We start from the raw sequence: 16,501 nt of genomic DNA, 5'->3' as shown, positions 1-16,501 counted from the left end.
AAGACAATGTTGCTTATTATATAAAGAGCCAGAATCATTTCTAAGAACTTCTTGTAAACTGCTTAGAGGTTGCATTACAATCAATCAGTACATAAACATTGATAAATAAATAAATAAGAGCCAGCATAATTTGCTATCTTGCCATCGAAGACCTCTCTGCTTTCCTTCTACATTTTTATTAAAGGTTATTACTTGTCTGTGCCTTGAGCTTCCTTACCTGGGTGGGTAAGACAAGGAAGACTTGTCAGGGTGCATCAGACTTTATGCAAACAAGTGATGCCTCAAAGATGAGACATTTGAAAAGTAACCAGAAAGATAATCTCCCCTTTATTGCCTTCATTCATATTGAAATGTACAATCAGAGTAAAAAACTTAATCTTCAGGCACTGAAACTTACTCCACAGCTGCTGGGCTAAATTTAGAGCTTGGACCAACTCAATATGAGAAAGCAAGGTCCCTCTGATTGGATTAAAGGGCAAAGAAAGGGAATGTCATGTTACTCCTTTAGGCTGCAGTGATTTTCACAAGGAAGCTCAAATAACAAAAGGCAAGGAATTTGATCCAGCAAAAGCACAACAGGCTCCAGCAGAAGCTGCAAAAAGCAACAGTAAGGTCATATTTGCTACACCGTAAGGGGTATCTTCTCAATTTGTACCAAATCCTCTTTTTCCTCAGTGGAAGACAGAAGTTATGTGCTAATAGGAGGTCCTGGCACCCTTCTAGAGAATTGAGACAAAACCTTAGCTAGAAGGATAAGCTAAAGGTGGGGTGACATTGACTGTTCTTTTCCACCTTGCAGACGCCGATATATTTAACCATCAATTCTTGGTGAAGGGCAGAAAGACCTATGAATTGTTCAGCACGCACAAGCCAAGGTGGCTTTCAACAAGCTTCAGAAATCTGGCTTGCAGAGTTCAGGTTGAGCTCTCTGACGGGAATATGTGTGCAGCCACGGGCAAAATTGAAAATGCACGCGGACATCCACCAACTACAAGAAGTCACTTCATAGCCAGTCATTTTGATGATTGTTTTGTATTGCCTTTAAATGTATTTATTTTACTGTACACCACCCTGATGTCCTGTGGGAGGGCAATGTACACTTTTATAAATAAATAGATGAAATAATGGAGGAGGGGAATGTTATGTGGACCCAGCATAAAAAGCATGGTTAACTATGGGCAGGCAGCCTGTGGAAACATGGCTCCCCCTTCTAGCCTAAAACGGTATAGCCTATAAAAAGCTGCACCACATGATTGTTCCAGTCGTATGTTTTCGTTCACAGCCCTTGCCTAAAAGACTTGCAAATGTCTTCTAGGTGGACAAGACACAAATGATGGAGAGAGGTCATACATGGGTGTGGGGGAGAAGCTGATAGAGCAGCCACTTGCTCACAAGTAGGCTGGCCAGTAATCAACCTGGATGGGCTGCAGGTTATTTCAATTCCATTTGCATTCAAAGGTGAACCCGCCAAATTTGCACTTTCCAAAACACAGCCTGTCTTCAAAAATCACACTTCTCCTAATGTTGCAGAACAGTTCTCCAGCCAAGTAGCATGTACAAAAATGCATATACAAAGGTAAAGGATACATAAAATACATGCATTATATAGCAGTGAGCAACGGATTCCATCTGTGGTAGATTTCCATCCAGCATCTCCTAACTATCACCGAGCAATCAGGGAGAGCTACCCATTGCTGGCAAACTCTGAACATCTTACCAGAGCCATCAGCAGGCCTCCTGTTATAGCATTTCGCCAACCTCCTAATTTGCGCAGACTGTTGGTGAGAGCTGTGCTTAAGCCACCTATCATCAATCCAGGGTCTCATCCTTGTCACTCCAAAAGCTGTATCACCTGTGTGTACCTCAGGGAGACAGCCACTTTTACAAGCACTAGGACAGGCAGGACATATTACATCAAACAGAACATCACCTGCAGGTCCTGCAATATAGTTTACATCATTGAGTGTAAAAGACCAGGATGTCATATCCAATATGTAGGAAAGACCACAACTGACGTATGCACGCGCTTCAGGAACCACAAGTCGGCAATCTTGACAAAAAAAGTGGAGCAACCAGTTGCAAAGCATTTTAACATCGAGGGTCACAGCCTGTTGGACTTTTCCATTACAGCAATAATGCCAGCAGATCCAGCAGCATTGACTAAAAGGGAGAATTTTTGGATTTACTCTCTGGACACATTGGCACCACATGGCCTGAACCTGGAGGACAGTACCACCACTACTTAGCTTCTGCAAGTGAAGCCCCTCTGAGCATTCCATCCTCAAAGCTCTATAACTGCCACCTTGGTAACAGCATTTCTATGTTGGCAGCTGATGAAGGCAGAAGCTGAAACGTTTTGTTAATATAATAAAAACCTCTGTTTGGTTAATCACAATTACGTTCACATATATATATATATATATATATATATATATATATATATATATATATATACACACACACACACAACAACAATGCATTGTACTATCCGGTTCAGAGCGGGAATCACGAGTCGGAGACGAGGGTGCAAGGAACTCTTGCTTTATTAACGTAATGGATACATCAAAGTCTGAGCATCTCATAGAAAAGACCCTATACTAACCCACTGCAAGTCCCTAACTACCCTCTAGACATGCTCTGCAACTTGTGATGAAAGTTGACTCAACGCCCCATTCACAGCGCGGCAGTCTTAAATAGGAGAGGTCTTGGAGCATAGCCTCTCACTGCTTCGCACACATGCCCTCTGCCCTGTCCGCTTCTCCCTACATCATGAGCGCGGTGAAGGGGGACGAGTCTCCACGGGCTCATCTGACAGAACAGGGTCCTCATCTGCAGGCGGGGAAGCAGAGGACTGGGAAGCGTCAGGCATCTCTGGGATACTGCTTGGCACAGGTGGAGTTACTGCTCTTTCGGAATCCTCCCCTAATGGCTCCATGGGGTGCTTGATGGCTGAGCGCTGTCCCATTGAGGGGCAGGGCCATCCGTGGGAACTGGCGGGGCGGCTAGCTAGCTCTCTTCCTCAAGGTCTGGGCTAGACTCAACAACAGCTGGATCGTCCATGCCCACTGACGGCTGAGGCACGCCTGCAACTCATGCCTTCCCCCTCCTTGATCCTCAGGAGAGAGGCTGGGCTCAACACCCCTGGGCTCAACATGTACTGAGAAACATGTGTATTAGGCAAAATTGCCTACAAAATGTGTATATTAAGAGAAACATGAAAATGCTGATGAATTTTCATGAGGGCTTTTTCTAAGCAAAATGATATGCAGGGGGGAGAAACTAATGCCTCACCTGCAGTATACATTTAAACCTAGTATTATACCACTTTAAACAGTAATGGATTCCCCTCAAGAATCCTGGGAACTGTAGTTTGTTAAGGATGCTGAAAGTTGGTAGGAGACCCCCTATTCCCCACACAGATTCTCAGAGTGGTTTAACAATCAATCCTTCTGCCCAGGGAACTCTGGGAATTGTAGCTTTGTGAGGGGAATAGGAATCTCTGAACAAACTCTCAACACCCTTATCAATCTACAGTAGTTTGATACTGCTTTAAATGTATAGTGCAGATGGGGCCTAAGAGTCAATCTGAAATCGAGAGATTAGCCCCTTCTAAGCTGCAGGTGGGTTAGTGGGGGCTGCTGAGAAGTTGTAAGCTTTCAGTTTCCTCTTGATATTTTATAAGCCTCAGAAGAACTCCTGAGGGAGGATGAAGGAACTGGGAGGAAGCTGAGTTATGTATTTTGCCAGTATGATTAGCAAAGCCTGTCTCATAGTAAGAGGAGGAAATGTGGCCTGTGTTTCTGAAGGAACCAAGGAGCAATTATCTTTAGTTTTGAGGTTTTGGAACCCTGGAACTGCAACCTTTGCTAAAGAAGGCCAGATAATGCAATTTTCATTTACTTAAAATTAAGTTCTAGAATGCAACAGAACTTATGTCTGAGTAAAAAAGTGTAGGATTGTGTTGTAGGTTTCTCCTATTGAAAGGACATTGAGTTTGAGAGGGGGTTCATAGCGATATAATTTTGGGTTCAGCCAAATCAATCTAGTATTTTCAATTTTGACTAGTAACTAGAGATATTGCTGAAGTCCATAATGCTTATCTCCTATACTATATTTGCCTAAGAATGTCAGGCTTCATCTCCATGGAAACATGGAGAGGGAGGAGCAAAGGAGGGATGTGGCCTCTGAAAAATGTCAGTGCATAGTCTAACAATATTAATATTATTATTTATTAGATTTATTACCAATAGAGTTGCTACAAGCAACTGAAACTGAATGTGTCCAAATGTTGACAAAAATCTGTCAAGAAATATGGAAAACTAAACAATGGCTCACAGACTGGAAGCGTTCCATATACATCCCAATTCCAAATAAAGGGGATCCCAGGGAATGCAGTAATTATCGAACTATTGCCTTAATATCCCATGCAAGTAAAGTAATGCTCAAGATTCTACAACAAAGGCTCTTACCATATATGGAGCAAGAAATGCCAGACATCCAAGCTGGATTTAGAAAGGGAAGAGGTACCACAGATCATATCGAAAACATACGTTGAATAATGGAATGGACCAAGGAATTTCAGAAGAAAATCACCCTGTGCTTTATAGATTACAGCAAAGCCTTTGACTGTGTAGATCATGGAAAACTATCGAATGCTTTAAAAGAAATGGGGGTGCCACAGCATCTGATTGTCCTGATGCACAACCTATACTCTGCAAAAGAGGCTACTGTAAGGACAGAATATGGAGAAACCGATTGGTTCCCCCATCGGAAAGGGTGTGAGACAGGGGTGTATTTTATCACCCTATTTATTTAATCTACATGCAGAACATATCATATGGAAAGCAAGATTGGACCAAGATGAAAGAGGTGTGGAAACTGGAGGGAGAAATATCAATAATTTAAGATATGCAGACGATACCATACTACTAGCAGAAACTAGTAATGATTTGAAACGAATGCTGATGAAAGTTCAAGAGGAAAGCACAAAAGCAGGACTACAGCTGAACGTCAAAAAGACTAAAGTAATGACAACAGAAGATTTATGCAATTTTACAGTTGACAATGAGGACACTGAACTTGTCAAGGGTTATCAATACCTTGGCACAGTCATTAACCAAGATGGAGACAATAGTCAAGAAATCAGAAGAAGGCTAGGACTGGGGAGGGCAGCTGTGAGAGAACTAGAAAAGGTCCTCAAATGTAAAGATGTATCACTGAACACTAAAGTCAGGATCATTCAGACCATGATATTTCTGATCTCTATGTATGGATGTGAAAGTTGGACAATGAAAAAAGTGGATCAGAGAAAAATCAACTCATTTGAAATGTGATGTTGAAACAAACAAACAAACATTTTTATTGCAAGTCTACAGACCATCGCAAACGAACAAGGTACAGCAAATATAAACAGATAAGAAGAAGGTCAATTAACAACAATATATAAACCATGGACTCAGTAAGGTCGGGACCTCGACCTAGTCATATCCTTCCTAATCATCATGGTCTGGTTTAAAAATTTAGCCACTGATAAGGTAGTTGCTTCGTCAGAGCCCTGAAGAAGAATTGTTAACAGTGCACTAGGCAAACAACCTGGTATGTTTAAAAGGATAGGAATTAAAAGGTCATTTCTAACTCCCTCATAAAATTTACATTTAAAAAGAACATGCGAAACCGTCTCCACCTCATTTGTATCACAGGGACAGTACCTAAAAGTTATTGGGGTCTTATCATATCTGCCATCCAATAGTTTCGAGGGTAGAGCTTCAAAGCAAGCCAACGAATAGGCCCGCCTGTACTTGGGAACAGTAAGCCAATATAAGTATCGCATCCCATCTTTACTAGGGGTTACGACCAGGCCTAACACCCAAGGAGAACATGGGCCAGAAGCTGCTATAGAAAGCTCTTGGTTATCTATATCCAATAGGCGACATTTCACCATTGCCTTGACTATATTAACAAATAGATATTTAACAAATCTACTGGGGAAAGACCTACCGAAACAATTTTCTCTGAAACCAATTTCGGCCAGGATGTGCTAGAAGAGTCTTAAGATCTGATGTGCATAGGACTCTTGAGTGAGCTTAGAGAAACACCGTAGCCAGTAATAGATGGTATAAAGCCAAGCTAGACAATTTAAGGAACTTAAACCAACTTCTAGCATAAGAGTGGCCCCAGAGACACATCTGGGGACACCGAGGATAGATCTTAAAAAGGCATGAAGAGGACCCTCCAAGTGCCCCTTAAAATATGGAATCCATATTGGGGACCCATACAACAGCATAGGAATAATTTTAACTCTGATGATACGTATTGCTGCCGGAACAAATTTCCCTCCTTTAATGAAATAGAACCGTGTTAAAGCTCCCAAATTTTTCCGGGCTTTAACTTTGATATAATTTGCTTGGGATTTCCAATTGCCCATCTCTTGGAACCAGATCCTCAGATATTTAAAGGAATCTACCTGAGACAAGGTACCAAGGAACTCTGACCTTCCTCTTAGGGAACACGATAACTTTAGATTTTATATGATTAATAGTTAGAAAATTGTTTTTACAATACTCCGCAAAACCTGAGAGTGATCTTTTTAAACCCAGCTGGATTTGGGATATAAGAACCGCATCATCAGCATAAAGCAGAATATTGACTTTATCATTACCTAGTTTGGGAGGGTGAGATTGTATCTCTTGCAAGGCAAAAGGAAGGTCAGCCAAGTATAAGTTGAATAGGGTCTGTGCTAAAACGCATCCTTGCCTGACTCCTTGGGAGGAACATATTTCTCGAGAGAGATTACCACGATGATTACAACGGACTTGAATCGAGGTGTTATGGTATAGTGCTGAAATCAAAAACAGAAGTCTCTTGTCAATAAAGAGAGATTCTAATTCACTCCACAAAAGACCACATGAGATAGAGTCAAAAGCTGACTTCAAATCTATAAAGGCAACAAACAATTTGCCTCCACGAGGCTTAGAGTATTTATACACCAGCTGAGCTAGAACCAAGCAGTGGTCAAGAGTAGAGTGACCCAGTTTGAATCCAATCTGCTCTTCACCCAGAATGTTGTTGGTACTGAACCACTGTTTCAGCTTGGAGCCTAAATAGCTGGCGTAGATCTTACCCACCACTGAGAGCAAACTAATAGGCTGGTAATTGCTCGGATCATTTTTTGCGCCGTTCTTATAAATTGGAATAATATACGCTCTCAGCCAAGATGCTGGGATCGTTCCAGAGTTATTAATTAGCATAAAAAGAGAGGTCAACATAGGGGCCCACCAGCTAATGTTGCATTTCAGCAACTCCGGGGGAATGCCATCTGGACCGGAGGCCTTACCCGACTTAAGTTGTGTTAGTAAATCAACAATGGTGTTAGAGTCAACTGGGGGCCACTCAGGGGTATCAGATGGAAGAGAAAAAGCAGAATAAGAACTTAAAGAGTCAGCATTATTAAACACAGCCCGGAAATGTTCCTCCCAGATAACAGCTGGTATAAAACAATCCGGACTGCCCCTATGGCTAGTCAGACCTCCAGTAACTATCTGCCAAAAGGACTTAGAACTACATGTGACAGTTGCAGCTGTAAGCATTCGCCACGATTCCCGGACAGCCTCATGTTTCTTTCTAACTATAAGTTTCTTGTACTCTTTACGGAGTACATAATAAGAATGCGGGAGTTGACGTTCATTGTAACTATGATAGCGACAATAGGCAGAGCGAATTTTTTTCCTTAGGGCCCCTACATTCTGTATCAAACCAGCTGTTATGTCTGTCTGTCAAGTGACCAGCATTAGAGGGAGAAATGGTAGGAAATAAAGCATTTACTCCCTGAATCAATTCCTCATAAATGGCCACACCCAAGGCGGGGACACTAATCAAATTCAGTTGGCTCACTAGTAATCTTGTGTGAGGTAGTTCAATAAAATTAAGAAATACCTGGCCCGTCTTGGGGGACCACTTTATCTTGTTATAGCCGGTCAATGGTAATAAATTTAGGTGTACCATAGGTGGTTTATATAATTGGGCGTCCCCGAAAATTGGGAGGGAAAATTCCAAGGGCAAATGGTCACTGTCGGATTGAACTGCGACTCTAAATAGGTAACCCACATATTTCCTCACCTTGGGTATAATGATATAATCTACCACACTCGACCCACGGGAAGAAATGAAGGTAAACTCTCCCCAGTCATCACCTGCACTCGAGTCATTTAAAATACACAGATCAAATTTAAAAAGAAATTGAAGGAGACCGATTCCCACTAGATTTAAATGATGATCTTTTGAATGGCGAGCATTACACCTTAGATGTTTCCTGTCAACATTGGTGAGGAACCCGGTCGACAGGGCATCCTCCAGATAGGTTCCTGTCCTTGCATTAAAGTCACCGGCCAGGACTGGGAAAGCATCGGTACAGTTGGACGTCCAGTAAGCATACAAGGAGTCAAGTTTAAGCCAGTTCGACAAAACAACCTCCCTGTTTGATGTTGGAGAAAAATAGATATTAAAGAAGAGTAGAGATAACTGTAGCGACCTCAACTCTATAAGCAGTATCAACACCGTGGAGTCATTGTCTTGAGAATCAAAAGCTGAAAGCTCTGTTACTTTAGCATCCAACGAGGAAGAAACCAAGGTGCACAGACCTTGTCTGGCTCTACCCTTGCCCTTACCTGGGAGAGCAGGAATGCAAAGTGACACAAACCCATCTATGTAAATATGATCGCCACACCACGTCTCCTGGAGCAGGATGACATCGTAATTCCTCAGATACGCCAAAAAAATTGAATCCCAACCTTTAGATTTCCATCCCGCAATAATCCAGGAAAGAATTTTTAACAGATGGGGGTCAGATGATGGACATAGTCAGTCTAACTTCAGTTTTATCCATTGAGGCTTGAGAGGCCTTCAAAACACAGCAGTTATCAGGGAGAACATAGGAAACTGGAGATTGAACAATAGATACAGAGGAGCAGTTGTTATGAGCTAGTGAGCTACACTCATAGCTGCACTCATGAGGGTCCAAAAACTGCGGCCAGCCAATCAAAGGATTTCGGCTCCAGGTTTGGGTATTCATAGTGAGCCAGAAAATGTTGTACTACACTACACTTGATCTTAGCCAAAAGGCCGAGAAGCGAAAATGTTGTAATTCCTCAGTTGTTTTAGATGCTGACAATTGGGATGACAACAATAAATTCTCTCCTTTAGATGTACTCAGAGCATCGCTATTTGATGGGAACTTTGATGGGTGTTTTATAATTATTTCTGGACTTAAAGCACGATACCCCAGCAGAGTTTTATTATGACATTCAATAGAGAATGGATTGCTCCGAGCTAGGCAACTAAGCTGGTTTAATCTTGAGTTCCTAGGCTCTTGCCCCAGGGAATTCTCAGAAGAAATAAAATTCAAATCAACCTTCTTATCTGACACTGTCCGACAAGAAACATTCTGTTTCAGCTCGCTGCCAAGGTTAGACACGTTCATGAGAGTAGCTTTCAAGGATGACAGCCATGACAGAATCTCACGTTGTTCCTGCTCGGGAAGGGCCCCAAAGCTGTTGATAAGTAGACATTCTTCTGGGTAAAAATTCCCAAACCCAGGGACCTTCTCACTCTCTAAGTGGCCCCCTCTGCCTTGCTTAATCCTGGAATTCAACAACCCTACATTATCTAATCCAGAATTGCCTGCTGGTAAATCCAAAAAAAGGACTAGCACAAGGTACAGAGACTCCTGTATAGGACTTCCTCATATTCAAAATTGGGGGCACAGCGCATTTCCCCAAGCTATGTGTAACCAAAAGCACAGGGAGAGAAATGTCTCTAAAGTATCTTTTGACCTCTATTCCTCTAGTTAGGAACACCTCCTTACACAAATAAACTAGGTCCACAATAGAGGCTGAGGCAAACGTTACCATGGCACGAGCCATTTTAAAATTGTAAAAAAGATATACAATCTTCTTAAAAGCATCAAGTTTCAGGGGGGACTTGACCGTAGATGACAGTAACTTCAATAGATGTATTTTACGATCCCGCTGTGACAACCAGCCATATGGTTTAGGGTAATTGGAAAAGACCAAAACCCTACTTTCTAGCTGGAGACACCACCTTTTGCTTTCCAAAGTTAGTAACTGAAAGCCCTCATGATACTCACGAGCTGGAGCTTTATTTTGGAAGACATCACCCCTGGTCATCGGTTGCAGAATTGTCAGGTGCCCGGGGGAGATGTTTCATTGTCATCGGGGGGCAAAGCTTCAGGGCGGTGCTGCAGGAGGATCCGTTCATGATCTGTCTTAATGGATTTGGCTTTGTTGTTTCTTGTGTTCATTTGCCCTGATTGACCAGTCTCCTCACATTCCAGTAACTTGAAAAGTATATTAAAATTCATTTTGGAGCCCTTTCTGGAACTACTGGCAGCTTTTAAATTTTTCGTTTTCTTTTTTAAATTTGTTTGAGCCTTGATATTTTTACATTTTACGCGCTTTTTAATTGAAACCCCAGCGTTATTACTACACTTGCTATGAATATGATTTAGGCTAGTCGGCTTAGTCATGTTTGAGGATTGGCCACCCAGCTGATGGATTACACCCACAGGCAAACCAGCTGTAGAGCTGAGTTCATGTATGGGGCTGAGAATCCTGTTGACCCGAGGCTTAAGATCCGTCTCAGCCTTTAACACAGTAGTAAGGGGAGGCTGGGCGGAGCCCCTTAAGCAAGGTAATATTGAATCCGTTATTATTGACAACTGACCCATACACTCCGTAAGAAGGTTCTTAATCTGTGACAGGTCCTCTGTCCAATTTATAAATAGACTTTTAATTAAGTCCAACTGGGAATTGAAAAGTTTAGCAACCATATTGGAATCAGTTTCAATTTCTTCATAATGAGGTCCTTTATGAGTTGGTGCCTGTTGAGGAGAGGATAGATAGGGCTGAGTTGAAGAGGGTGAACAATTAGCGCTCAAGGACTTTTCAGGGCAAGGCAGAGTAATGCTCACAGAGCATCCATATACTTGCGACTGAGCAGGGCTGCAGACCTGCCAAAGGTTCACAGTTGAAAAGTTAGCATGCTCCAATTCCACAGCCAAAGAGCACTCGCCAGCCCTTATAGTGTCCCCAATCGATGGTTTCATCAGGCATTGCAGTCCCATGGACCAGTCTAAGCAATCGTTACCATCAGCTACCATTGAGTCCAACGGTCCCATAGCAGACAAGGAATTTAGATCAGGACCAAAAAAATCCATGATTTTACGTTGGTTATAATTTTTAATAACTGCCGAAATATCATCCGTCATGGGAACCAGTCCAAGTTGTTTATATCCTACTCTAGTAAGAACCATTACACCTAAACTTAAGTTTCCCAGGAAACAGCTTGCTTGCTTTTAGTCCAGAGCTTGATTTGTGCGAAACTCAGTCCTGCCACTGTAAGGCTACTGATCCTAGCCAGCAGATTCCATCACCTGCCAGCATTCATTGGCAATCAAACAAATAACAAATAAACAGTCAAACAGTCGGGACAATTCGGGAATAGTCTCCAAATCCCCACCACTGGCAAAACAAGCTGGAATATCGTCCGACACAACCCGAAGGCGGAGAAAACAGACCTTGGAATAGCCAACCGAGACAGGCAAACCACTCTACTGCAGTCAACGAGGTCTGCCTGCGGAAAGCCACACGGAACTCAGAAGTTAAAAAACTGAAGGACGACCAACCCAGATAGATAAGCAGATAATCTGTCAAGGACTGACAGAATGCTAGACGACTTTATAATTGAAGGGGAAGTTAATTGTTTCTTGCAAACAACATGAGCAGTCCAGTAGTAGTTCTTATGTGGCAGCCATCTTCCCTCTCCATCCAGCTTTTTTTCAAAATGTGGTGTTGGAGAAGAGCTTTGCGGATACCATGGACTGTGAAAAAGACAAATAATTGGGTGTTAGAACAAATTAAACCAGAACTATCACTAGAAGCTAAAATGATGAAACTGAGATTATCATACTTTGGACACATCATGAGAAGACATGATTCATTAGAAAAGATAATAATGCTGGGAAAAACAGAAGGGAGTAGAAAAAGAGGAAGGCCAAACAAGAGATAGATTGATTCCATAAAGGAAGCCACAGACCTGAACTTACCAGATCTGAAGAGGGTGGTTCATGACAGATGCTCTTGGAGGTCACTGATTCATAGGGTCGCCATAAGTTGTAGTCGACTTGGAGGCACATAACAACAACAACAAAATTAGATTTATATCCTGCCTTTCCTCCTAGTAGGAGCCCAGGGTGGCAAACAAAAGCACTCAAAAACATCATAAAAGCAAACTTTAAAATACCGAGACCTTCTCATGCAAAGCAGTAGAGACAGAGTAATGTAAAACAGCAGGAGAGGTCTGAATAGACTGGGAAGGAATGAACATTGAGGGTTGGTTTTTTAAAAAAAGTTTTAGCAAACAGAAATTGCAGATGTGGGTACTAACAAAAGCTAACACCAAAAAGGTTACATAGGTAAATTTTTCAGAGCCTTTCCCAACTCCCTTCTTACTCTATTCAAACCCCTTCTGTTGTTTAAAGCCAACACTTTTTCTCACTGTTCCTCCAACTGATGGGGGAGGGAAGGGGTTGTAAAAAAGGAGGGGGTAGAAGGCATGGGTATGGGAGGAGATGAAAACAGGGGTACAAAACAGGCTGAAGAATAGCGGTGGCTTCAAAGGGGGTTGCAGGAGGCATGGACATAGGGGTGAATGTGAAAACAGGTGCAAAGTGGGGCTGCAAAATAAAAGATAGAAGTGGCTTCAGAAATGGGGTTGGGAAGGTGAAAAGAGCTTAGTAGTTGAATGAGGTGGGAAGGGGAAACTCTAGGAGATTACCGTGGTTAGATTGGTGGGGGTTGCCAAGCGAAGCGAGCAAGGGCACAGCTCCTAGTATGAATACATGAATCAAGTATCTTTTCCTCTGTAACTTTTCTGACTTGGAGTAAAAAAAATATTTTTCATCATTGTGCACGTGAACAGTCAGCAAATCAGGCATCCCAAGCCTGTTGCCTATAAGTGCCTGCAAAAAATGTTCATTAATGTTAAGCCTCTTATTGCAAGTATGGGGAACGTGTGGCCCTCTGGATGTTGTTGGACTTAACTCCCACCAGCCCTAGTTGGCATGTAACAGAAGTTCTCATTACTGGCTGTGAAATTAGAAGCCAGGTGCTTTTAAGAACTACATAGTTCTTTAATGTTGATATCTTGCCCTGAGTGAAACTCACATTGATCACTTTGAATTATACCAGAGCTTGGAAAAGTTACTTTTTTGAACTACAACTCCCATCAGCCCAACCCAGTGGCCATGCTGGCTGGGGCTGATGGGAGTTATAGTTCAAAAAAGTAACTTTTCCAAGCTCTGCGACTACCTAGCTGAACAAATTATTATTTAGTGAGCATCTTCTCTATTTGGGTCAATTGTTTCTCCTTGTCAATGTTGTGTATAATTGTTGTCCCCCATTCACATATATAAAACCCTCTCTTGTGTCCAGGTGTGTGTGAGGTGGGAGAGGAGCATTTCTTAAAGTGCTGTGGCTGTCAGTCAAAAATGGCTGCTGAGGGATAATGCAAAACTGCTACCACATCTAAAAGACCAGAGAAAAGGGGACCAGACCATAAAATGGTGTGGGCATGCCTCCCAATCAGTGGGGGTAAGGAAGACACCTGCATCAACCACTTTCACTCACAAAGGGAAACTCTTTGCCCCCTCCTCAGTTCAGAATGGAGGGAGGATGGGTGTCCAATCATGACATCCAACAAAATGTGGGCATTTTAAGGAGGCGTGTTTAATGCAGGAGAGGCTAAGCCAGTGCAAACAGGAACTGAGCAGGAAGAGCAAACTGTCTCTTCTGCACTGTGGATTTTTGAGGGGATGTTCACTGAGACATGGGTGCCATACTGGCAGGCACACTGGCACCTGTGGGCCTTGCGTTGGTGAACCCCACATTAGAGAATGTAATGACATTATCAGTTTTCCTGTTCCCAATTCATTGGATCATCTGCCACATCATGTAGTGAGTTTTTCTACCAGTTTTGGGACAGGGAGAAGTTCAACATAAGGGTGCCATTTGTGGTGGCAAATCTAGCACACACCACGCATTACTAAGGCATTGCATTCCCTGTATGTATTTTACAGCTGCATACATATTTACATGCAATACGAAAGTGTGGAAACTTTTCTTTGTCTTTTGAAGCTTCACTGCCCAGATTTGGAACATTTTGCACCCTTACCCAAAAGCTTTATTTGATGCTTTGGGTGCATGCAAAATGCCCAGCCGTAGTACTTCAAGTAGAGCACAGTATTCCTGTCAAAGCAGAGTTGCCCATATACTTAGTGATACATCTATCATATTAGAGGTACTTTGATGACAAAACAGACATGAAGTCAGTGTTTGTTTTTACATAACATTTTTTTGCCAGAGTGTGAGGAAGATAGATGGACTGAAACTTTCAACTCAGATTAATTACTGCAGAGGCCACCACGCTTTGCTTCAGGTGGAGACATGAGCTGATAAAGTTTCCTCAGTGTACAAGCTGACAGCTTTATATTTGCTTCCATGTTTATATTGCTCAGAAATACAGCTTTAATAAATCACCATACTGATGGTTGGATTATCAGTTGTGTATGTTTATTAGTGTAACATGTGAGCCAAATCCTTATAACAATAGTGAAGAATCTCAGACTTGTGAGTCGAGTTAGATCACCTCCCATTTTCCATCTTGCCCCTCCGTTCCACTCATCCATGGCCCACCTTGGTCTTGAACTAGTCCCAGCCTCATCTCAACAGAGAATGTGATTTCTTAGGAACAAAGGCACAATCCACACAACCTGTCCATGGAGCATTCATCCTAATCAGTTTGCAGAGAGATTATATTGTGCTGGCTATTTAATAAGCATTCACTCTGATTTGTTTTTGGGGAGACTAGACAACGTTGCAACAAAGCAAGTGTTATCTCACTCTTTCATTTTATTTTCCATTCACTTTCCTAATTAAGAAAAAAGTCCAGTCTTTTGGGAAAGTGGGTTTGTTGCATGAAAACTCCAGATGAGCTTTAATTGCACAACCTGAATTTTCCAGTATGTGATTGAATTCCATCTGAAAACAGCAACCATAATCGGGGATTTTCTAGGGCAAGAGCATGAAAAATCATTTTGTCCGGAAATGTGAACCTACTTGTAAGTAGGGTTGGCAGAGAAACTCAACTCAGTTTGCATTTGAAGCTGAATCTATCAAATTCTAACTTTCTGAAACAATGGGGGAACCGAAACAAAGCCGTCTCTACAAATTTTGCAATGCAGTTCCTACCAAATAATATTTACAAAAATGCATATATTAGGGGAAGATGTGCATAAAAATGAATACATGAGTGAAAACAACATAAAATGCATTATACTAGGAGAAATTGCATACAAAAATGCTGAAGGATTTTCATGAGGATTTTTAATTTTAAAAAATCAGAAATTGCTGCAGAAATGTGGAGAACTAAATTTACGATTAAGAAAAAATGAGAAACTGAAAGAACTGAAACTGACAGATCCTTCCATCCCTACTTGTGAGTGAAGGTGTGTCTTTATAGGATTTTCTCCAGGTCCTGATTCAATGTTTTACCACCAAACCATGCACTCAAGTGTAGTTCTTACATGCCCAGTGGGATGATCATGTAGCACCCAAATTTCACCTTGGGTTTTGTAACCTGTGCATCCTGTGTTGATGCTCCAATTTGGCTCAGTGACCAGGGGCACAATCCAACTGCTATTTACTCTGGGCTGAGGTGAGTTGGACATGGCAAACATCTGGCTGGGTCCTGGCTCAGCTAGGCTATACTGGGCTACACTGGCATAAGCCCCTCATCTTGGCTCAACCAGAGGTCTGCTGGGGAAGCCCAGCTCAGTGTAAGGAGAACCACCGGAAGGCCTGCAAAAGGGGTGTTCTAGGGCTGTGTTGGAGGAGGGGTTGAGGGGGGGGACTTGAGTGATATCCAGGTTCCGTTTGGCTCCCTCCCACAGCCCTCCATTGCAGTAGCCAGCACACGGGGGAAAGGGGTGGTGAAAGGAAACATGAACAGCCAGCATCATCCCCTGCATGAGGCCTCCGTGTGGCAGCTGGATGTGGTGACCCCTTCCACCAGCTCTGCCTCTGCCAGCTTTGCTGCCATCAGTCTCCAACAAGTTGGATTGCTCAACCAATGGGGCCGGTGGATAATAAGAGCTCAGCTCAGAGTTTGGAGGCTATGAATGCTTGCAAGCTCCCTGTACTGATGATAAAGAAAGGGAGAAAATGTACAGGGATGTATTTGTTTGTGAGAGAAAGAATATTAGTAATAGGTATGTATTTTGTGGCATCCTTGTGTGGGCACAGCCACGCTACAAACTTATACTGATTTAATTTCAGTTTAACTGTCACGAACTGTTGAAGACCTAGGTCCCAACGGAACAGATTTGGCTGAAATGAGGACTCCAGAAGATTTCTTTTTTTAATTATTTTAA

At 42.4% G+C, this 16,501-nt stretch overlaps 1 long non-coding RNA gene across 1 annotated transcript; it reads left to right on the top strand.

Moving 5' to 3' along the window:
* The first annotated feature begins 530 nt into the window (after positions 1–530).
* LOC133363632 (uncharacterized) lies at positions 531–1,127 on the top strand. The gene is made up of 2 exons (XR_009757731.1): positions 531–607; positions 800–1,127. It is a non-coding gene; the product is annotated as an uncharacterized LOC133363632 (long non-coding RNA).
* Positions 1,128–16,501: the final 15,374 nt, after the last annotated feature.

This window comes from Rhineura floridana, chromosome 9 (assembly GCF_030035675.1).
Source record: "Rhineura floridana isolate rRhiFlo1 chromosome 9, rRhiFlo1.hap2, whole genome shotgun sequence".
Classification (NCBI taxonomy): domain Eukaryota; kingdom Metazoa; phylum Chordata; class Lepidosauria; order Squamata; family Rhineuridae; genus Rhineura; species Rhineura floridana.
Note: the sequence above shows the minus strand (reverse complement) of the source record. Positions and strands in the feature narration are given on the sequence as shown.